Here is a 25417-nt window from a genome sequence, read left to right as displayed (position 1 = left end):
GTAGCTCTGATTGGACCCATAGCCTGGGAACCTCCATATGCCTCAGGTGCAGCCCTAAAAAGCAAAAAAAAAAAAGAACAGATATGAAGAAGTTACACAGAATTGTCACCAGAGATAAAGATGAGTGAGTAAGGTGAGAGATGTAGCTGGAAAAAATTCCAGAGCTGATAAAATAAAGCAGTTCTCGAATTTAGGAAGCAAAGTAATCCTAGACATCAACAGTAAAGGGAATATGCATTAGAGTTGAAATACAGATTAACAAAGAGAAGAAAACAAGTTTTGTAAAAAGGAACAATAATAATAGTTGGTAGAAATCCAAGTAAGAAACAGTAGAATGTCTTCACAATGCTAAGAGAATATAACATTCACCTTACATTGGTATAATCAGGGTGAAATAAAGACATCTTCAGGTGGATTTTCTCAGCTTAACCAAGAGTTTCCACTAAAGAATTTATCAAAAATATTCTTCAATAAGAAGAAAAAATGATTCCAGATAAAAAGGTCAGGGTTACGGAGAAATAAAAGACTAAACAATCAATAGATATGGACATACATAAATAAAAACTGAGTATAAAAATATTAAAAACAAAGTCTGGTTTGGAGAGTTTAAACGCATGAATACACACGCACACACATTGTAAGCCTAAAATACTGAACGTTAAGCAGGCATTGTTGGGAATAGTAGGTAAGAGTATGATTTCTGTCCCTCAGCTGTTTAAGCTTAAGTCCTCTCCTGGACATCTTTCTAATTACATGTCATTGGTAATTAGACCTTATTTTCCTCATCTGTAAAATGAGAGTAATAATAGTTTTATCTCATAGGGTTGTGTAAGGAAGGATTAAATGAGGTAATGAGACAGTGCTTGGCATAACAGTGGCTAAGAACAGTGTAAGCATTGTCTGTGTGTTATAACCAGATCTGCTTTAACTCATTCTAAGGAGTAAATATAGCATTTAAAGTTACAGTCTTATAGAATAACTAATACAAAGCTAAAATAGAGTACACAATTTCTTTCATTTTCATGGGGGGATAAAATTGAATGCAGAAGGAACACGCAAACAATTTTTTAAAAAGACAATAAATTATGAAAGAAGAACATATGAAACAAATAACAAACACAACGAAAATGATAGAAATGAACTAATCTATATTAGTGATTAAAGTAAATATATAAAATATTTTGTCTAAAGGGCATGATTTAAAAAAACAATTCAGGAGTTTCTGTCATGGCTCAGTGGAAATGAATCTGACTAGTATCCTGCCCTCACTCAGTGGGTTAAGGATCCAGCATTGCCCTGAGCTGTGGTGTAGGTTGCAGACGTGCCTCAGATCTTGCATTGCTGTGGATGTGCTGTAGGCTGGCGGCTGTAGCTCTAATTTAACCCTTAGCCTGGGAACCTCCATAAGCTGTGAGTGTGGCCCTAAAAAAATTAAATTAAATTAAATTAAAATTTAAAAAGACAAAATAAATTAAAATAAAAAACAATCCAACATACTGGAGGTTACAAGATTCAGACTCACACTTAAAACATAAGGAAAAAGAAGAGTTTAATTTTTTTTTAAATACTAGGAAAACAATATTTTAAAAGCTAACATACAAAGTTATTTAAAAAAAAAAGTTATGTTTAACAGTACGCAATTTTCTTTAGAGTAAAAAGCATTCTATATATAACAGTGGTAAATTTCAGGTTACTAGGTACATAATTCTAGTTATGTGTACTTATTAACATAGTTTTTAAAGCTATAAAGCAAACTGACAGAGCTCAAAGGAATTTATAAATTCTCAAAAATATATAAAAGCTGTAGAAGATTTGAGCAACTCAGCGAACTTAATCTAAAATTTCTTCATTCATTACATACCTATTAAGAGCTAAATAGAGTTTTACATACAGGCAGTTTGGAACAAAACAAAAAAAAAAGTAGTTCTTATAGAAATTACTTGTATGGATATTAGACACTGAACTCAACAAATGTAGAATATGCATCATCTCCAAATAGATGAAACACTTACAGAAAGTGAACACGTGTAAGCCAATAGTTAAGTCTCATACAAATCAGATTTTTTTTAACCAAAAAGCAATTAAATTACAAATCAACAACAAAGCAAACATTAGCAAAATTATACATTAGGAAATTGTAAAATACACATTCAAAAATATTGTAATTATTAAATTATGTAAAATATTAGAGAACAAACACAACTGCTCTAAAACCTAAAACTGCTCTGAAAATGTGTATTAATTAAAAAGGAAAGAGCAAAAAAACCCCACTTTTGTATTGTTTTACTTTTTGGCTGGGCCCATAGCATGTGGAAGCTCTCAGGCCAGGGCGCCAACCTGTATTGCAGTTGTGGCTTGCCCCAGAGCTATGGCAATGCCAGATCCTTAACCCGCTGCTTCACATGGGAACTACTAAAAAATGCTGTATTTTAAACAGCACTTTAAACAGGGAAGAAAATTATAATCTTAAAGACTTCCGCTAGAAAAGAAAAAAGCTGGAAATTAATAAGCTAAGCATCCACTTTGAAAATTAGAAAAAAGAGAAAAACACAAGTATAAGAAAAAACAAGTCAATAAGTAGCCGAAATTGATGTGATAGAAACCAAAGATTATAATAGAAATGATCTCCAATGCCAAAATTTGACAGTTTTGTAAAGACTAATGAAACTGAGAAATTTCTGGCAAGATGAATCAAAAATTTTAAAAGGCATAAATAAACAATAATAAAAGGAAAAGGGTATATAATAGAGTTGCAACTGAAGTAAAATATTAAGAAGACAGTGTTGTTTTTTTTTTTACAAATAACTTTGTGAAACAAAAATATAAGAATTCCTAGAAAAATAAAATTTGCTAAGGCTGACTTAGAAAGTAATTTAAAAATCTGTTTATTCTAGTAACCATGAAAAAAGAGTACTGAATTGGACATTGGAATTTTAAAATAAATACCAGGTCCCAAAGAATATGCATATGAGTTTTGCCTAGCATTAAACAACATATTATTTTCAATTCTGTATGAATATTGTAGAACATAGGAAGAGGAGTACCTTCTAACTCATTCTGTAAGGCTGGCGTATATCTCTCTATATTTTTGATGGAATTATACATTAAACTAAATATAAATAATGTGATGTTATACTTTGTTTATGAAAACACTTCATATCTAGAGCCCAGCACTTCCCACTGCTAGTTATATTTCCTGAGAAACTTTTACGAATGACTGTCAGGAAACACATCCGAAATAGGATGTCATGTTTATAATAACAAAACAAAAACAAAGGAAAACATGTGTAGAACACATGCTGTATTTTACCATATAGAAACGAAGGAGCCTCAGCCATCGTGAAGGAAGAATCCCGGGTTTTCATAGGATTCCCAAAGTAGCACTTAACCTTCTCCTGAAACAAAAATAAATTTAGAACTCCTGCCCCAGACATCATTCTGACTTACTCCATCTCTTTTGCAGAGACCTTCAAAACTAGAGCTTCATGTCACATCTGGCTCCACCACGTGTTGGCTATGTAATCTTGGGCAAATTTTAAATTTTCCATGCCTCAGTTTTTTCCTCTCCCAGGCTGAAAAATCATAGCACATGCTTCACTGATCAATGGGCACTCAGCAGATAAAAGGAACATTTTAATAATAGTGATAATCTCAACATATGAAGCCTTCTAGTAAGCGTCAGGATGTACTTACACTCTCCTGTTTATAAGCTTTTGTTTGGGTGATCATCTTGCTTATCGGTTTCCTCAAGGATTATGTTTGCCTAATAAAATAATGATCATTTTTACCACATATTGGATGACTACAATGTGCCAGGCACTAAGATACGCATTTTAGTTTTTTAATGTCATCTACTTTATTTATCTTTAATTCTCACATCAGCTCACGGCCAGCCCTGACAACAGAGGAGCAGTAGTGCTTGGTAAGCACTTTAAAGATCAGGAAATTATGTTGAATCTTCCACCAGAGGTGGGAGAGCCATCGTTTGATCTAACATGATGTGCTGAGAAATTAATAGTTCTACACAACAAAGAGGACATAAGAAGCATTTTGCAATTTAAAAAAAGAACAAATAATAGACTTATAATAAATCAACTTCCTGGAAATCAAGTTAAAACATTAATCACAATTATTTGTCACTGTCACAGTAACCAAAAATTTTAAAGTAACAAAATCTAATGTTAATTCAGGTACTTAGAAATGGATTTTTTCAAATACTGCTTGGGGCTTGGAAGTGGTAAAACATTTTAAATGGAAATCTTACAAAACCACTTGAATATATTTATATTTTGAGCTGGCAATTTTACTTCTAGAAATGTATGCTAAAGGAAAAATTTTTTAATGTGAGCAAAAATCTAAATATGAGAACTTTATCCAACATTGTTAATATCACCGAGCATTGAAAAGAGTGGAATAGTGCAAAAATATGCAAATGTTGAAAATATAGTACATACCTGAATTTCAACACCATGTGGCTATTTAAAATCTGTTTTAATGGAAATTTCTAGTACAAAAATTAGTAATTTAAGTTCAAAGAGAGGTTACAAAATGATATATACATTACAATGATTTTTTGTAAACATGTCTAATTATAAGATTGAAAGGAGGTAGGTGAATATATCATGTATTGTAGAAGAACAAGAGAAGTTTGCATATTTTTGGCTTACCTAAAGTTTTCAAATTTTTAATAAGTATATATGATCTTTGGAATAAGAATTAAAAATCACAAATGCTAGGAAAAAGGTTGGGTAGAGATAAGCCTATTTATCTTAAGGAAGGTTGAAGTCCTGTCAAATGAATTGTTACAATAGTCAATGAGAATAGCTACAGATTGAAATAAGTCCATCATGCATAGGGCTAAGATCCAAACCACTGTACCCCCTTTCAGGATTTCACTGGGGAGCAAAAAAGATCACTGTTTAGAATCCGTGTGCAAATTCAGAACACAAGCAACAGGGTCCTTTAGTTACGGGAATTATAGCCACGCCCATGTAAGATAAGTATTTTCAAATTGCAGTTAGTTATTTGTTCCAGAGCACATTGCGGTTTAGTTCTGCAAAGCTGCATTAGATCCTCACTGTGAATCAAGCTCTGCTCACCGCTGAAAAGCCAGTGTGAGCCCTGCTTTCAAGAAGCTCCTTGTTATGGTTGATGTGAGTGCAGTGTTTCTAAAAGTGTGGTGCCCAGGGGCAACTTCAGGAGAATCACCTGGACGTGGTGACTCTTAAAAATGCAGGGCCTAACTCCAGAGATTTGCACTTTGAGACAAGAACCTGCTTTCCAAGAATTTCTCTAGAAACTTCATATGCAAACACACTAATGTCTGAGAATTGTCAGCTTAAAAGAAAAACCAGGAGCTTTTTAAATCAAACAGATCCAGATTTGAAAGCATATTTCTTTATATGCTGCTTTTTTTTAATTTTTCAGTTTATTTACTAATTTTTTTCATTTTTGGCTGCCCTGCAGCATATGGAGTTCCTGGGCCAGGGACCAGATCCGAGCTGCAGTCACGACCTAAGCCACCACTGTGGCAATGCCGGATCCTTAACACACTGTGCCAGGCCAGGGATAGTACCAGCGACCCAGTGCTCCCAAGGCACTGTGGATGGATCCCACTGGGCCACAGCGGGAACTCTTACACTGCTTCTTAAATAATAGAATTTAGATTCTGTCACCAACACCAGACTAAAACTATACGATGGTAATTGTTGCTCTATCTTAGCTATTATATTTCTTGCTCTGATTTTTTTTAACTATCCTCTTTTTGGAATTCTCTTTTCTTTTGACTTTTGAGATCAGACACTATTTATGGTTCTTCTCATTTCACTGATCATACTTTCTCAGTCTTTGTTATTTATTAAATTGACTCACTGTGGGTAAATTAATTAACTCACAAATCTCATATCTTCATTTATCAAACTGAATACCACCACCACCAATAAAATTGTCTCATAGGTTTGTTGAAGATTAAATGAGATAATTATGACAGAAGCTGGGACTCAATCAATGCTAACCCTTGTTATTATAAGAGCTATAGTAGACATATACACAAGATACTGTTCGAACCCTTGGGAGAACTGGGAGTAAAATTCTCAGAAGTTCAGATCCAGGATCTCCTGAATGACGTTGCCCTTTAGTTAGTTGAGTCTTGATGAATAAGTAAAAGACAGGCAAAAGAAACATTTCTGTAAAGCATCTGGATTAATTTTTTTTAATGGCTGTACCTGCAGCATATGGAAGTTCTCAGGCCAGGGACTGAATCCAAGCCACAGCTACAACAATGCCAGATCCTTCAGCCTGCTGCGCCAAGTTGAGGAACAAACCTTCACCTCCACAGCATTCTGAGTAGCTGCAGTGGGATTCTTAACCCACTGTGCCACAGTAGAAACTTGGATTGATATTTTAACTAAATTGACAAACCAATTTTATCAAGTAATTGATTGATTTGCAGAAACAATTAGTTGGGCCAGTTAAATCATATAACAGATTTGTTATTCCATATTTTTTCCTATAAAAAATACTACATTTGTTTTCTCTTGATTTAAATTTTCAGGTTTAGATTCATAGAATCACTTTCTTGTGAAAAGAAAATGATACGAACTGTAATGTAACATTTAACTGAATATAAAAATAGCTGTTTTAAACAACTGAATACATTAAATTGGGATAGATGGAAAATAGTGGAAATTGCTTTACAAAGAACATTTTATCTCAAACCATTATCAGCTATTGGGAGCTTTCTTGCACTGCATTTTAAATCATAATCATACGAAGAATTGCAATAAAATGTTTGTATGGTGGTTTATACTCCTTTCTATATATAGTGGAACAAGATATCTCTATTACCTTTGAAAACTCTGAGGAAATAGTTTCCTCACTTGATTTTCGTGCACAGCTCTATGTGCTGCTCTCTCAACGACCTATTAGCTTTTTCCATGGGTTAGTCTTACCACTTGGCAGTTGCAGGCTAAGAGTTACTTTCCCATTACTACTTGGGAGTGTTTAGAGTAATTGAGATGTGTTCAGAATCACAAAGTAGTTCAAGTGAAATTTAGCTTGTGCTGTTGTAGAACCAAATCTGGCTAATTTTGGAAGGCCTGCTCTTAAAATCATAGCCTACCGTGAGCTTCGTTGCATGCATTAATCAGGATGCTGAAAGTTGCAAGTAATGTAAAACCCATCTCAGACTGGCTCAAACAAAATAGGGCGTTTGTTTATTCTCACAACTCTGAAGTATCAAAATCACTCATTTCAGGTGAGGGGTACACTAGCAGCTTAATTATTTTAACTTTATGCTTTATAGTCTATGGAAGACAAACTAAAAGATAAATCTTGATGTCATTTAAAGTTTCCAAATAATCCATAATAAACACTTACCTACACTATTTCTAAGAAAAATCACCAAATGGAACCAATAATCCCTCTCATCCTACTATGTAATATATATTTTTTTCTTCTCAGTGGAAGGAAGGATACCAATATTGTAATCCCTGTTCTTGGCGTTCCCTGAACAGAATGAAAATAGGCCCCTATCAAAATCCTGTCCACCTGTAAAGGATTCTGACTTAAAACTTCTAGGTTTTGTTGGTCAGTCCAAATAGAATAGAGTAATGAATTAAGGTTTATGGAATATGAAGACTAAGAATTTTTGTGAGTAGATTTTGTCATCCGGTTGCTCCAGGAAAATTTGTTTTGAAAAAGTAATAAAGTCAAGAACTCTCCCCTGTTTGCTAAAGCATTTGTATGGAAATTTTTGGCAGTCAGTACTTTAACTGTAAGTGTCAGTCACTCGTTCTGATATCAGGCTTCTGCCAGCTTAGGGCTATGAACCCCTTGGAAAGCAGAAGGATCCTATCTGTGGCTAGAGAGCTGGAAGTGCTGCAACTCACAGTTAATATAGTCTGAGTATTGTATTTATTCAAATAAATTTATACCATATGTATAAAAATGATGTGAACCTTTTGCACAGATATCTGTTGCTTTGTGAGAAGAGAATGATGGAATTTTCGTTTTTGAAAATTAGAGGAAGTTATTAGAGATATTGGAGGAATTAGAGGTATTAGGGGAAGAGTTAACACTCTCATTCTGAGATAAATATGGAAGAATAAGAATCTACAAATACTCAGAATAACTTTCCTTTTTGTGAACATAAGTAAACTGATTTTAAATGAAACATTTAATTTTTTATAATGATTTTTATGTTTTCCTTATAACTGGTTTACAGTGTTCTGTCAGTTTTCTACTATACAGCAAGGTGACCCATTTACACATACATGTATACATTCTTTTATCTCACATTATCATGCTCCATCATAAGTGACTAGATATAGTTCCCAGTGCTATACAGCAAGATCTCATTGCTTATCCATTCCCAAGACAATAGTTTGCATCTATTAACCCCAGATTCCCAGTCCATCCTGCTCTCTCTCCATCCCCCTTGGCAACCACAAGTCTGGTTCTCCTAGTCCATTAATTTCTTTTCTGTGGAAAGGTTCATTTGTGCTGTATATTAGATTCCAGATAAGTGATATCATATGGTATTTGTCTTTCTCTTTCTGACTTACTTCACTTAGTATGAGAGTCTCTGGTTCCTTCCATGTTGCTGCATATGGCGGGTTTTTTTGTTCTCTTTTATGGCTGAGTAGTATTCCATTGTGTTTATATACCACAACTTCTTAATCCAGTCATTTGTCAATGGACATTTAGGTTGTTTTCATGTCTTGGCTATTGTGAATAGTGCTACAGTGAACATGCAGGTGCATGTGTCTTTTTCAAGGAAAGTTTTGTCTGTATATATGCCCAAGAGTGGTTTTGCTGGGTCATGTGGTAGTTCTATGAATAGTTTTCTAAGGTATCAGATTAACTTTCAAAAAGGCCTGGACACACATAGTACTAGTTATCATGACGCGTCAGAAATTTATAAGAAAATGGACAGAATCATTCTGGTACAGGTAGTGAACAACTAGACCATATCAAGTGACACACCATTACTTCCGTCTGCCACATTCCATTCTTTAGAAGTCCAGCCCATGCTCAAAAAGAGGAGAATTAAGCAACATTTCTTGAAAGGAGGAGTATATAATAATTTGTGGAGATGTTTTTAAAACTACTAAAAAGGAAACACAACATGGACATAGAAAATGAACAGGCAGTATGCAAAAGGAGACATTATATGACCAAGAGGTATATGAAAAAGTGGTCAAACTTACTCATCATCTGAGGAATGCAAATTAAAACAACAAAAGCATATCGCTTTCCATGCATCAGAATGACAAAAGTTAGTCATTCAGATAATACCAAGTGCCCGCAAAGAAGTTGGGCAAAAAGAACTCTCATCAACAGCTAATGTGATTGTAAACTATTTCAGTTCTTCTGGGAAGCAACGCGTCAGCATTTAGCAACATTTCTGGGAGAATATATGTGCTCTTTATCCCATAAGTCCCATTTCTGACTCAGTGTTTCAAGGAAATTGTCAGCAAGGATGGAAGGAGACATGTATGGGAATATTTAACCTAAGGTTGTTTTTGCTGGTGGAGAGTGGGAGGTAAAATAATTTTCAAGTGGTGTATACTGGGCACCAGTAAGAGAGAGATCGTATGTACACACCGAAGGCACAATCCTCAGAAAAGAAAAAGTCTCTGGGTTAAAATGTTGGCAATTCTGAGGTATTGTACCATTTGTTAGAAAGTTAGAAAGCTGTGTAAACATAAAATATGTCCTCTTTTAAAAGGCTACCAGCATATTTCAGGATGTATATCCAACACATGACACTTGAGGCCGATAATCCCACAAGAATGGCAGTGTATAGATCACGGAAGACGGAAAAAAAATGAGAGTTAGAGGACTTCCATGCACTTCTGAAAAAAATATGCAAAAAACTGAGGCGCATGATTAAGTAGAACCAATGACGCATACATGCACACACATGCATGTACACGAACACAAAGCAATTTACGTGGCCACTAACAGGGTGCCGCACAGAACTGAAGCACATCCCCGTGACGAATATCATCCATCCATTAGAATGAGGTTTACGAATAATTCCTCATGAGTTTTATGATGGTAAGTGAAAAATTTAGAAAATGAAATAGGCGTAGTGGAAAATGCAAATAAAAAGTGTATGTGCATACATACCGAAATTCGTAAAAACCTTCGTAGAAATTACTAAGGAGTCTAAGTTTTGTTACATCGTTTTCGTCTTTAATCTTGTTTTCTAATGTGTTTTTTAATGAGGGTCACAAACTCATAATCTTGAAAACATATGTTCCCTTGAAGTCAGATATCCCTTTAAAACATGAATCAATCCATCAACAAAGCAGACAGACAAGCTATGAAGGGGAAAACATATTTGCAAACCATCTATCCGAAGTCATCTATAATAGTCATGAACAAGTTCATCAGATTTTTGTGTGCAAAAGCCTGAATTTTATGTCAGTCAACATGCTTAGGAAAAGCGACTGTGATTGTTCAGTAGGGTTCTCCAGTGACTCTTCTCGCCTCTGACCAAAAGTTAGGGGTTCGTTCTCATTATTCAAGTTTCATGCAGTGTTTGCCTGACCCTCACCAACAAGTGTGTGAACCAGTTGATGTATCTGAAAAACCAGATCGGTAAGTTAGACTAACTATGTTAAATTTGCTATCAAACCTACGGAGGGAGGTCCTCAGTTCTTTTAGGCAACTCTTTATCTATGGCTCACAATTCAGCATTAGTTTAGGGAACATAAAAACGTGGGGTTTGTTTGGATCCTGCCCAAGGAAATTGTTGGAGGATGGAGGGATTGAAAAGAGCCTAGGCTACAATTCCTTCCCTACTCTTTTGTTTAAATCTGCCAGTTAATGCTGCTAACTCAGTTGACGAATATTCCCTTACAATTATTTTCTGACTTTGCAGGGATCTTTTCTCCATTGTCTTCTGGTTCTCTCGCAGCCTGTGTTTTTGTTTGGATCAGAGTCTGTGCCCCACAGGTCCTCTTCCTCCTCTATAATGATGTCCTCATCTTTTGACCAGTATCATTCCCAGGATCCCACCTCTTGGGGTCCCAGGTCGCCTGTGAAATAACAGTCCACACCTTGGAAGGGGGCAGCCCACAGCCCTGCATTGTAGTCATCTTATGTGCCATCCCTTCAATATGCTCTTCTTGTTGCATCTTCTTAGACACGTTGTCCAAATTGGCAGAACACGCCCTCCGAATTTCTCATCACCAGAGCTTCTTTCATCCTCTCTGGTTCCCTGCTGAGCTGTAATGCCTTTTCTGTGCTGTTCCCTAAAGTGCATAAAAAAGGCCATGGTGCAGTCATGTTGGCTTGCTCATTTTCTTTTCTCCACTTTGGCTTTCACACCACTTCAGTAAATATATCTAATAAGCCCTTTGGTATTTACGGAGTTTCCCGTATTCATTATAGCAGCCCAAAGCCTTGCATAAACCTAGCCAGGTCAGCCCACATGGAGGTGGCTGGCCAGCCTGGTATTTCCCCCTCCAACCACAGGCTCTCCCCCAGCACGACCCCTTTACCCACGGCTGTGTTTTCAGTCTCCTTGTTGGCTTGCCAAGTGTCTGAGGATGGAGGGAATGCAAAGTGCCCACCGAACTGAGAAGGTACCTTGAGACTGAAAAATGAAGCAGGCAGCTCCATATAATCAATGGATTGGTTTATTATAGGGTAACTTACAGACAGGGTAGGGTCAGGCAGATGGCAGTCCAGAATCACTTGCAGCTGTACTCCATCTGTACCACCAAGGGGCCATTGGGACAATTTTAAAGTTAACCGAGGGTATGAGGGAACATTCATGGAGACAGGGAGTGCATTCCTAGGTCAAGAGTATTGATGGGCCACCAGTTTTGGGGGCACCAGGAAGGTCAGCAAAGATCTTCATTATTGGAGATTGACTCAGCATGGAGTCAATGATGATCAAAAAGTCTCTATTAACTACAAAGTCTGGATGACAAAAGAAGGGGTTTACTACACAGTACAGTGCTGGGCAGGGTGGGAAGAAAGACAGGAGCAAGATGGTGTGAGTTATGCTAACAACTCTTCAGATCCGCAGAAGACAACTTTAAAGGGGCAGGTTCTGATAGACTCAGAGGAAGAGGGAATGGGGAGTGGAAAAAAAGAAAGTTGGGGGAGAGAGTCAAAATGGGAAAGTGGAAAGCATAGAGGAGGTTAGCGGCAGTGTAGAATGGAAGAGGAACTTGGCACCAGAGGCAAGATGTGACCACAGGGTGGCTGCCCTGCCTCCAAGACAGACAAGGTGGAAGAGAGGAGAGAGAGGCCTCAGAAACCATGTTGTCTTTCCTCAGTGGTTTGTTTGCCTCACATAATTTAAAAATTGTTTTGGGGAGTTCCCTGGCGGCCTAGTAGTGAAGGACTCAGTATTGTCACAGCTGTGGCTTGAGTTTGATCCCTGGCCTGGGAACCTCCAACAGCCATGGGCCGGGCCAAAAAAAAAAGTATTTTGTCCAGAGGCAATTTTAAAATCCTGATAAATATTTGGAAGCCTCCAAATACCGGTCAAAATAGGCATTCAGTTTAGTTTTGACACTTATGACTATCCGATTCCATTGGAAGAAAAGTAAGTGTGGGGTGTTCAAAAATTCCCCCTAACATTCCTTAGTGTTCTAATTAATTTTGTTTACATCAGTCCTTTTAGTTAGAAATGTGCATGAGGAGGGACCGTGGTTTGTAAACATAAAAGCAGCTAGGGTCTTGAAGGGGGAGCACCCCCAAAACCTTTCAGTGACTGGGATCCTTTTTCTTAAGAGTGTTTTTCTCTAGATTCAGAAAAGAAAAGAAAAATCCTAAATAGCACAGTTCCAATAGAAACTGCCCAGTTTCAAGAATTGGACCAAAGTCTTAGCTGCACAGTTCCAATAAGAAAAGCCTGGTTCCAAAGGAGTCCAGCCAGAGTGTCAAATGCATACTCAGAAAAGACCAAGCCTTCAAAATAAGCAGATCCTGAATAAAGTCTGGAGAGCTTCAAAACACAAAAAGAGCAGAGCTAGAATCAAGGAGAAAACTTATCCTCAAACCCCAGGGTCAGCAAGAAAGCAGTGAGCTCAGTGAGCTTTCTGGGTATCCGCGCCCATTTGTTCACCAGCCCTTAGTTATGGGGGGCGGGGGGGCTCCTCCCTGGATCCACTTCCCTGACACCAAGTAATGTTGATCTAAAACAATAAAATAGCCAGTTATTTTACCAGCAAAATGGATTTATTCAAGAACAGCAAATAATTGCACTTTGGGACATATGATCTATGATAATAAAAGACGTGAAAGGTTCCTTTATAGAGGAAAATGGATGTTGGGAGTCACTTATAAACACAGAGTCCTTTGGAGAAAACTGGGCTTTTAAAGTGTAGTGGTTTTTGCTAGGCTGAGTAGTGGCAGTGTTTAATTGGCTGGGCTCATCAAGCAAAAATTTTTTCTTCCCCCTGCTGTGTAGTAAAACAGTAATGTTTTCCCTGTTGGAGCTGCTAAGGTGCATCTCTTCCTGTTGGGTCTGCCGTTGAGTGGTAGGGCATGAGAGCTCTCCTTTCTGGCCTCCCAACTTCCTTTTAAATGAGATTTATGCATATTAATGTTTACAGTTTCACAAAGTATACTGTAAGTGTGATGGCAAATATTAAAAGGAAAAGAAAGAGAAAATGGAGTGGAACAAACTTTGGAAGTAATAATGAGGCTTAAAAATTCAGGAGAGAGGCCAAACCACAGATCGAGAAAGCTCAGAGACTTCAAAGCATTAAACACTACCAAAAATGAAAACAGAAGCCATCGAGGCCTATCACGTTCAAATTGCATAAAATAAAAGACAAATAGCACATCTTGTAAGAGGACAGAGAACAAAAGACACACCGAAGGTGAACCTTGATGAGACTTATAGAAGACCTGTTGCCAGAAACCATGCAAGCAAGACGAGAAAGGAAAGTGAACCCTCAACAACCTAGAATTCAACATCTGGCAAAATTATCCTTCAAAAGTGAAAGAAAAATAAAGACTTTCTAAGACAAATGCATTGCCAGTAGACTTTTTCTGCAGGGGTGTTAAAAGATTTCCTTCAGGGTTCCCTTGTGGCTCAGCCGGTTAAGGATCCAGCGTGGTCAGTGCTGTGGCTCTGGTTAGAACTGTGGCTCCGGTCTGATGCCTCCTGGCCCGGGAAATTCTGCATGCCATGGACCTGACCAAAAAAAAGATTTTCTTCAGGCAGAAGGCAAAGTATTTACATCAGAAACATGGATTAATATTTTTAAAAGGAAAAATGAGAGAGAAGGAATTAACTAACATAAAATACAATATTTTATTGTTCTTAATTTATCTAAAAGGTAACTTTAAATTTAAAATAATAACAACATGTGGAGTGACTCTAAGTTCAATGAATGACAACAATGACACAAATTAGGAATGTTCTGTTACAAGATACTGTACTACACATGACATGGAACACTGTCATTTAAAGGTGAATGTTCCTTTCTGTGATGGATTAGAGTTCTAGATATAAGTGTGAATTCACATGTAGCTTATTATAGATGCAAATGGTTACATATAGAAATAGAGATAGGAATATGTACATGGTTTAATATACACAAATATATCTCCTTGCTTTGTCAGCAGAGAAGCAGTGATACTCTAGTTGCAATAAATACATCTCAGGCCTAAATGTTGTTTTCTTTTTTTAAAGTATTTATTTTGTTCTGTTACAGGTGATTTACAATGTTCTGTCAATTTCTGCTGTACAGCAAAGTGACCCCAGTCTAAACGTTGTTTTCTAATACCATTTTCCCAGAAAAAGAACTGGGGATTCTTGGAGAAATAACTGATTCTAAAGCTAGGGCAAGAAATATATAAAATTCATCTGTAGTATCTAGTAGTGCCAGAAAGAAGAGAGTACTCAAAACACATGAAAAAACTAACTCACAGCAATAGGGGTATATCAAAAGGATAGAGGAGCCAACTGAAAGAGCTCTCAGTGGCCAAAGCTGGGAAAATTTGAGCAAGAAAATAAATAATGATGGATTAGATCCCACAGTATAAAATAGATATCCATGAGTCCTGATAAAAATAAACTGAATAAATAAATAAGTAAATACGCAGAGATGGGAAATAGACAAATCTCCCATGCAGAGCAATCCCAAATAATTTAGGTAGCGTCTCTGCCCTTAAGAAGGTAGAGTATAATTCTCCACTCCTTAAGGGTGAGCTCCACACTTGCTTCCAAAGAGGCAAAGAGGCATGTGTGGGAAAGGAAAGGAAAAGAAAAAGAGTACCTTGGCCGTGGAACACCTGACAAACATTACCTTAAGCCAGATGATCACGGTTAATATCCACAGTGATAAGTCAAGTTGCTATTATGTACCTTTTGTGTGATGTGATAAGAATGGCACTTCGTTGTGATCTTCCGCTCAAAAAACACATTACTCACTCTAATCCTAGGAAAAACATTAGACAAATTCCAGTTGAAGGACAGTCTGCAAAATACCTACCTGTAATCCTCAAAAGTGCCAAGATCATAAAAACAAGGAAAATATGAAAACCTGTCCTAACCAAGAGGTACCTGAGGAGACATGACTGCTAAATGTAATGTGGTATCTTGGATGGGGTTCTGGAACAGAAAAAGGATTTTAGAAAAACTTGGGAAAACTGAATGCACTATTGACTTTCGTCGATAATAATGCACCAATATTGGTTCATTAACTGTGACAAATGAACCATATGAATGGTGTGGGGTATATGAGAGCTCTCCATACAATTTTTGCAATAATGCTTTAAATCTAAAATTGATCTAAAGTAGGAGTTCCCATTGTGGCTCAGCAAAAACGAACCTGACTAGTATCCATGAGGATGCAGGTTTGATCCCTGGCCGCACTCAGTGGGTTAAGGATCCATCCGGCATTGCGGAGACTGCAGTGTGGGTCACAGATGTGGCTTGGATCCCGTGTTCCTGTGGCTGTGGCGTGGACCTACAGCTGCAGCTCCAATTCGACCCCCTAGCCGGGGAACCTCCATATGCCTCAGGTGCAGCCCTAAAAAGCAAATAAATAAATAAACACCAAAGTCACCTGGTTTGCAAAAGTGAAGCTAAACAAGATCTGTCTGGCTTCCAAATCCTAGCAATTTTCATGATCAGAAAGTCTATTAAAATTAAGTGTTAGGGCCCCAGATATAAATCAGATACGTGATATAAACATTCATAAAACAGTAGTCTGAGCAGTCCTGTCTGGTGGGTCACCTGCAATACACTTCTGCTGGACAAGATACTGCAGTGTTTTTAGGGTACCTTTGTTTGTGACATATTTCTATCATTTGTATTTTCCACAAATAAATGTTAAATTTTGTGTGCATTTTCTGAACATCCACCAACTAATGATGCCAAGTTGGAGAAGGCAACCCAGAAGTGTACTCACTTGCTTACAGTGTAAAGATTTATACTTTATCATTTATTTATTTGCAAGTGGTAATTGAGAGACTCTCAGTGTTAAATTGTTTGCACTCTGTTAAATGATTTGATGCTGATGGGCCCCAGATGTCCTGAAAATGTTCCCACACCCTTGATGTTTCCTCCATACACTCATTACTGCTTTAGCATGGCTGAACATATTTACAGATTCTAGGTCACCATCTGCAAAAGATGTTGTGTTGTATCTATTGCAAATAAAAACTTTGCTCTTATATATTATAAATAATGTGATGCCCTTTGAAAAATATGTTGGTCTTAGAGGATAATGATCACCAGTGCGTCCTAGTGTGGTTATCGCACACACTGAAAAATCAGGACAGTGGATAGAATGCTAAAGTCACCAAAAGGAGAATAAGCATAGCTTGTTGGAATGAAAGCCCCGGTCCTTCTTCTGCATAGAAACGAACACTCATATCCGTTTAACTGTTTGTTTTGTTTTCTTTCTACCCCAGAATTAGTTTTCTCCATCCAATATTTCCTGCTACTAAATTTAAAAATAAAAGAAGAAATAATTATCTGAGATAAGAATTATGTCAAGGGTCCGGTGCTGACCACTTCGTAAGTTATTAATAAATGACCAGATGTGTTAGGAAACCAGCATAGTAATTTTGCAAATGCTAGACAAGGGTATTTTAATTTCTCTACAAACCATATTTTATTAAACCGCTTCCCTCTAAGACCGGCCCACTTTCCAGTGGGGCTGGAAAATGAATGTGAAGTTAGAAATTATATTGAAGTGATTTCTTACTAAAATTTTCAGCTGCCATTTAACATAACATGAGTAGTTATCTAGAATGCAACATAGAGGAGATCCAGATATGAAGAGAAAGTAAGAGAGTCTGCTCATTTGGGGCCTGGTGATGATGGAGAGAGGCAGTGGTGGCAATGTTGATGGGAGGAAGTTTTTTTCATTCCTAATAGGGTCTCTGTGAGAAAGCCCAACCCACTGGGTAGAGATGCACCTGAGCAACCTGGTACAGAGTGGTCAGCCTGAAAAAGACTTTCCAGCTCTGCTTTTTGGACTGACTTGCACTCTGGGGCCTGGATGGGACTCAGAGATCCCCACTGCCTCTTCTGAGTTGAAGTCCAGGGGGTGTGTTATGGAAAGAGGCCAGGTGACCCTGAAGCAGAGGCTGGGGTTATTGCGCCTGAGGCGGGGGACTGAATGGGAGATGAAACAGAAAAGATTCAAGTGGTTCCAGAGCCACAGGGGCTGAGTTAGTGCCCCAGCTAAGATAAGAGGACTGCAGCATCAGAAATGACAGGCAGCTGTCACTAGTGCCAATAGGATAATCAGCAACCAGCTAGACAGGAGACATCACGCCTGAGACCTGTAGAACCCTGAGGTCTCTCCCTCTTCCTCTGCCCCATGTCACCTAAGCCTCAACAGTCCCCCCATGGTAGATGCCATCTGGAAGAGGAGCTAGAAGGACAGAAGACAGAGACCTATGAGGAGCAAAGACTTTTTTGTCTAAGTTGGACTGAGCCTGCCTAAAGGAGCAGCTTCATGTTCCAGATCAGACTAGGTTCTAAAACAGCCCAAGATTATTTTTTACCTTTCAATAGCCAGTGTGTTGGGGCTCAAGAGGAAGTTCCAATTAGTTAGATATAAAACAAAAATGCATTATTCCCTCTTCATTTTCAGATTTTTGTATAAGTAAATATGTAGCCACATTAATCTAGTGTTAACACCCCCAACACCTTTAACAAGACCGCCTCTAAGTGCAGAATTCCAAGAGGTGCTTGGTTTGCACTGCGAACCCCCTCCCTCACTAAGCAGTCTGGTGTCCACCACATGTCTAGAACTTGGCCTTTCATGGCCTTTGGTGATAGAGTACAATTTTTAATCTAAACCAATTCAACAAGGCTTTCTCTAGCTCACGATGGACCAGAGCCAGATATTCGGGCTCCTTAGCACCAGGTACCAACCCACTGAACTAACCACAACTGTATGGAGTGCAGACAGGTACTTAACCAATGTGTGAGGACTTGCAAATACCATTATGATTTCAGTACTCTGAAACCAGTATGATTTCAATACTCTCTGCAGAAGTATTGAAAATGCCTGTCCTTTTTGTGTATTTTTTTTCCTAGATTACCAAAGAGTAAGTGAACTGTATTTAAACAAACAACATGAAAAGCCTTCCATGCATGTTCCGTAAATTTTGATCATAACATGAGAAGGCTCATTCACAGCTATCATGCTTTGTGGAAACACTGATGCATATAAAAAGGGTAAGAGCAACCAACCAACATGACAAGCCTAAGAGGATTCTTCATTAAAGGAAGTGGGCATAGTTTAAAAGCCCGGATTTTCACATGCCAGCTGGGCTACTACAAGTCTGATATGCAGTTTGCACATTATGTTACCCAGCACCCTTTATGCTTTCTTTATTCAGGTTTTACAAGTATGTCAATGAAACAGTATGATCTTGACATTGCGAATCTCATAAGTACAAGCTTATCCAACGTCTAAAGTTTTCGGAAATCAACTGACCAATAGGAGCTATTTCAACCTGAAAAATTGTACTGGTTCCACCTAAATGAATTAGCACTTGATTCTGTGAAGGAAACTAACAGAATGCAAACAGTGACTTCATATCACTTCTTCATATTAATATAAGAATATAATACAAAATATGTAATAAAAGATTAACGCAATGTATTCTATAACATACATGCTATAAGGTATATGATAATATTCTATACTCTATAATAATAGTAATGCCTACTCTAAGACTCAAGGCTGTGATTTTGAGATATTCAGCTTCTGCTCTTGAAAATTTTATTGGAGAACAGTAGTAACCATTATTATTATTATAGAGTATAGAGACCGAGGCAGGCTCAGGATATAGGAGCTTATGGGAGCTGGGGAAGAAAAGTCCTGTCACTCACAGAGAAGCTTCTGTTCTCTGTCTGAACATCATTTTACGGAGTACCAGAATCAGACCAATCTGTGATTGTGGTAAATCAATACAAAAACAACACCAAGTATTGTTCCCACCATAAAAATAGAATATATATTGCCATGTATCCCCCATTCTGGTTAATACAAGTCTACTGTTTCATCTCCAATCCAAAATGTAGCTTCACTCCAGTCTTCTCACCTTCTGGATAAGACATGTTAAGCTACCTAACCATAGAATTACCTCTGCTCCCTCTTAGCATTGATGCAAAATAAAGCCCCACTTTCGTAAAGTCTCCCTCAAATTACCTAACCCCAGACAAATCCCAAAGCATTAGTAACTCGTGATGCCTCACAAGTTAATAATAGTGCAACAAGTCAATAAACCCTACTCAGGTCAAATATAGGTGTGTTCCTGGTGGTCTCTGCCTAAAGGGAAATGACACCACTTGGCCTCTCTTTTTTGAAATTCATAAAACCTTAGACTCTCAGACCTATGAATACTTGAGACCATGTTGTCTCAACTCAACTATATGCATAAAATTTTTACAATATTCTTGATGTATTATTATGCCTCCTCTAATAACCCCCCGTATTAAAAACATCTTTACCTAGCAAGGAACCCCATTTTTTGTTACTACGTAAGTAAGTATGATTATTGGGAAACTGTCACTTACGTTGAGCCCAAACCTAGCAGTTATTAACCCTGTCAAGACTCTGCTCGCTTCTCCCATGAAACAAATCTCTTTTCTCTCTGACACAGAGTCATGTCTTTTAAGGCAGCTATTGTGGTCCTCATGTTTTCTTGTTTTCAGATTCAATAGTATCAGTATATCAATAGTTTTTTTTTCTTTTATTTTGGCCTCACCCGCAGCATGTAGAAGTTCCCGGGCCAAGGACTGAACCCATGTCGCAGCAGCAACCCAAGCCACTGCAGTGACATTGCTGGATTCTTCTCTAAACACACCCTTGTTTGCCACTATCTTTCTTAAGGGATGTAGCCCATAATTGAGAATAGCATTTCAATGAGGACTAATCTTTGTGCAGACTCTGCCTTGGTTTAGACCTGTGCCGTTCATTTATTACCTCAACCCAAAAGCACACGAAATGGCCTACAAGTTTTACCACATTTTTTTTTTTTCAATCCAGTACGTGAATAGAATAGATGCTTCTGGCACCAGCCTCTTTAGTTTTTCATCCAGGCTCTGTGGTTTATCAGCTCTGTGATGTTGGGCAGCTGTTTAAAATTTCTGTGCCTCAGTTTTCTGATCAGTAATTAGGGATAAAAACTACACCTACATTATAGGGTGATTGTGATGAGTAAATATAAGTAAAATAGTTGCAGAAGTGTTTTTGACAAAGTAAGAATTGTCTCTTACCATTGTCTATTTGAAACACATCTTTGTAATTTTGTTTATTCTGAGTTTGTGTGCCTTTAAACCCTAAGCGTCTAAGTTTATAAGTATCCTAATTAGAATGTATGTTTTAGGTTTGACTCTTAATTCTACCCTTTTGAGGAAATTCTTAACTTTGCTCCTCTAACCTACTTTATTCCATATCCACTGCAGTTTTATGACACCCTGCAATGAGATAGGCTATTTACTGAAGACACTGCCTATATATTGAGTAGGAAAGATATGAGGGCAGAGGGCTCTAACAGGTCCATAGGCATCTCCCTCCAGATAAATGGATTTATGGGCGGTACCCTTTGTAAATGGTCATGATAGGAAATCATTAATCCATCCAATAGTATCATCAATTTATTTATTTTTTTTCTAGTGTATTATAAGAAGCTCTGTCAAATGAGTTTGTGAAATCTTGACACAGTCTTTAGCCTAACTCCAAACCAGTACCTAGGAATACCATTAAAAATAATTCATTCATCTGGCATAACTTAATCACAAATTTTCATGCTGTCACTTCTTTAAATCTTTACAGATAGACCATGTTATAGTTTATAATATTTTCTGTCACAACAAGCTCACTGGCTCATAGGTATCACTAACTTATCCTTCTTTGAAAATCAGGACAATGTATGCTAATCTTTATCATTCCTTCTAGCTGTATTTGACAGTTTTTCATACATCACCAACATTGGTTTATCAATTTCATCTGAACGCAATAAAAAATTGATAAGCTTTTGATGGAACTCTATGAAGCAATGTTTGAACAGGAAACATTTGAGAACAGAGCCCTTTGACACCACCAGGCCCCAAACCCTTTGGGGATAGACTTTCATATCTAAATTTGTTCAATCAAATATTCCAATTAACTAGGTTTCAGGTCATTGACTTTCAGATTTCTTGACAGCAAGTTACACTAAGAAATGCACTTTACATTGACGTCTCTCCTATTCTCTTTTACACACACTCACACACACACACAAACACACCCACATACACCGTACACAACATGTTTAATCTTTCTATATGATATTTTCCTTCTCTTCTAGAAAAGGCTGCACCTTAAACCCACCAGATCGGCTTTATGGCCCATGAATAAGCAAATCACAGTCCGGGTTAGAAAAACACTGCTGCTAAACATCAGCTTCGCATCTTTTTCTGACTGGACCTACTCTAACTCTAATTATCCCTGTAAAACTGGCTCGATTTTCTCTCAGTCAAGATTGGCTAGACCATGCTGCAGTAACGAACAACTTCAAAATCTCACTGGCTACGGTGATTTACAATCTTCATGTACATGGAAAGTTTCTAAGTCATCCTCCTCAGAGGACCCAAGCTGAAACAGATGCCATCTCTGTGTTACCATTATTGCCACGTAGGAAAAAGAACAATGACATAATCTCTAAGCTCTCCAAGTTCCCAGTAGGAAGTGACACCATGAGTCAGGTCCACTCCATTTTATTTGCAAAGGAAATCATGACATCCTCATGTCAAAGAGATCGGAAATATTTTAACTTATACAATATGTCCAAGTGGAGGAGAAATAGATTAATCATGAATAGTTGTACTGACAACCGCAATCCTCGTAATTACTACGGAGTACAATACTCACTTCAGTGTCTGTCTCCTGTCCAATCAAAACATCAGGCTTAACGGCCAGGATATCTAGGTGACGCTCAGTGTTCTCTGTGGAATCTGACTCTGCCTTCTGTGTTTTGCCTTCGCCCTTCTGATCACCTCTGCTTAGGTGTTAATCTAATATTAGATTATACCTTGGAAGTTGGAAGGTCAGTGGTCATATGTCAAATTCTTTTTTAATACACACTGATAATCTTTTTTGATAGTATGAAGTACTCAAAAAAATGCGTCTTATCTATTTGTTACGGTCAGACATATATGTATTGTTTTGTTTTTAACATAATTTTCATTATTTCTATACTTTTTTTTTTGCTTTCTCCATGTCCTCCAACCACCCACCCACCCACCCACCATATATCTCACTTTCTTTTAAACACATGGTAACTTCTAATCTCTTTTCTCTAATCAATGTTCTTTCTCCAATTAAAAGGATTTACTGGTTGCCAGTATTGTAATTGGGTCTTTGCTCTGAGATTAACTTAATTCATGGATTTTAGCAATGGGTGTAAGAGCCATATTCTTGATTAGATCCTTCTCACAAGGCTTAGCGTTAATGGGTCTCTGTGGCTCAAAAGCTTCCTCAGTTTCGTCTGTTTCCACTGGGGTTGAAAAGCACTTACCTTTCTAACCCTCTGAAAATGCTGAAGTCTGGACTCTCTAACCTAGTTCATTCCTGCTTGAGAACCAGCCCGTGCTTTGTTATGCTTCTCTCATTTTTGTAATGCCTCATCAAATGCAACTGAGATTGACTCTAACACATGCTGGCATTTTGCTTTCCAATCTCTTCTAGAATTCCAAGTTCATTTGGTACTTGTTTATCTTCCAAATTATTGCAGGCAACAAGTTGAACACATATTTTGTAACTTCATAACATAGGTCACTTTCCAGCTTGCAATAATAGTTTCTTTACTGATGTCACCTGCACAATAAAGCAAATGCTATATATGTGAGTGCAATGTAGGCTCATGCTGGGGGAGAACTCTAATGCTGGTACCAGTTTCAGTAAAGGCTTACGACCACACTGGTTTCTTCTTCCCTTGTGCTTACAAGTCCAGTGCGTATCAGCTAGGAACTCTGCTCCAGCTTTCCTCCTCCAAGTACCAGGTCAAATGGGCTCTATCTGCACGTTTAATGATGCTAAAGTAGGGAAAGGAAGACATGAAAATTGTATACTGGCTCTTAAAAACATTTGCTCCAGTCACATGACGCCATCTAATTTCAAAGGAGGTAGGGAAATTAAGTCAGTGTCCATATCCAGAAGGAAGACTCATAAAATATTTGTGACTAGGCTGAATGATATGACTTTATATGAGTGCTTCTGAGTAGATACTGGGTTAAACAATGTCTGTGCCTCCTCATTTAATGCTCAAGGTAATTGTGTAAATTGAAAATCATTATCCTTTTTTTTTTTTTTTTTAAATCATGTGGCAACTGAGACTTGGCCAAGGAGAAGACATACTAGGACATGGCCAAGCCAGGCATTGAAACTGGATTTATTTATCGCCAGTGTTGGTGTTCTTAATCACTTAGGGTGAGAAAAGCAAAAGCAAACATAGAACCATTAGACCCTGGCTCTCCTCTCTGAAGACACTTGCTGCTTATCTATCTCTTTCAGGGGTTTAACGCTCTTAAGTCATTCTCTTCGTTGCTTTCCCAATATCTTCCCAAATGTTATTGCTCACATCCCCTCTCCTAATATTGTGTTAATGAGATGAAGCTAAAAAGTATTGTTAACAAATAGATCTTAAGCTATTTCTCAATACCATGGAAGCGTATTGCTCGTTCCTGTACAGGCTTTTTTCTTCCTGCATATCAAATGGCTGTCCTCTAGACTTTGATTTAGGAATCAGACTTCTAGGTTGTTGCCCTGGAGGACTTGGGGTCATCTGTAGCCTGTGGGAGAAGCCTCAGCCAGAAGTTACAGACCTCAATTCTGCTCATATCTTATTAGCAAATATTAATCATGCGGCCATATCCAGCTATAAGAGAAGCTAGAAAATGTAGTCCTTATCTGGGCAGCAGATTCCTAGCTAGGACTCTATAACTATAGAAGAGGATAATGGATCTTTTGGACAGCTAACCCTCTCTAACACTCACACAGACACATACACACAAGGGAACACACACGCATACTCACATGCTGTACCATCAACTGCGCCTCTAGGGAAGGCCTGGTATTAATCATCTATACCAGCATGTATATTTTACTCACTGTCTCTTCTGAAAAATTTTCCATGGGACATTCTTATATTCAAATTTTAGAAATATTTTGCAAAACCTCTGTTAAGTGAGGTCCCGTGGTCAAGAAGTTTGGGAGGCCCCTAGTTTAAAGAAAGTGTGAACTGAAGTGTAGCACTTGCCATCAGCCTCCACATGGACTAAAACATGAGCCACTGCTGCTGCTGACCCACCACGCCCCCTGAGCAGAGCGTTTTCAGAGAATTCGATCTTTTTAGGAGAAGATTTTGTGTGCCCAGTTCTTGCATGTCCTCATATCTGGAAAAATACTAACATCCTTCAGTGATGCCTGTTGTCTGTGACCAGTAGTCCCCTTCACAAGACCAGCAGCAAACTTCTGTAAAGTGTGTGCCTGGCTGCAGGCACCTCCCCCTTCACCTTTCTGACTTAGATCTTGATATTCCCCCCTTTCCTCTTTGGGGCAGTATTTCAGAGCTCTCTGAAATACTACCTCCTGGGCTGTAGTTCAGGGGACAAAACAAAAGATGTCCCAGTCACCTGTGAGAATAGCTGCTCCCAGGGTTGGGCCATTGAGCCCTGAGGGACCTCAGGAAACAAAGACTGGTCTGCAGCTGAGGTGCCTGTCAAAGGAGTGATTCCGGGAAGCCCAGACCTTTATCTTTCTATCTTCCCATAGAAACTGGTTCTCTGTAAATCTGGTTATCTGCAAATCTTTTGTTCCTACTACCTTCCCTTTGTTGCCAAAAACCTTGTATCCTAGCTCCTCCCTCACCTCCTCTGAGTGGTTTCTCAGGGCTACCTGAGATGCTGTCTCCGGGCTTAACT

This window comes from Phacochoerus africanus, chromosome 6, assembly GCF_016906955.1.
Source record: "Phacochoerus africanus isolate WHEZ1 chromosome 6, ROS_Pafr_v1, whole genome shotgun sequence".
NCBI classification, from domain to species: Eukaryota; Metazoa; Chordata; class Mammalia; order Artiodactyla; family Suidae; genus Phacochoerus; species Phacochoerus africanus.
This window is presented reverse-complemented; position numbering follows the sequence as displayed.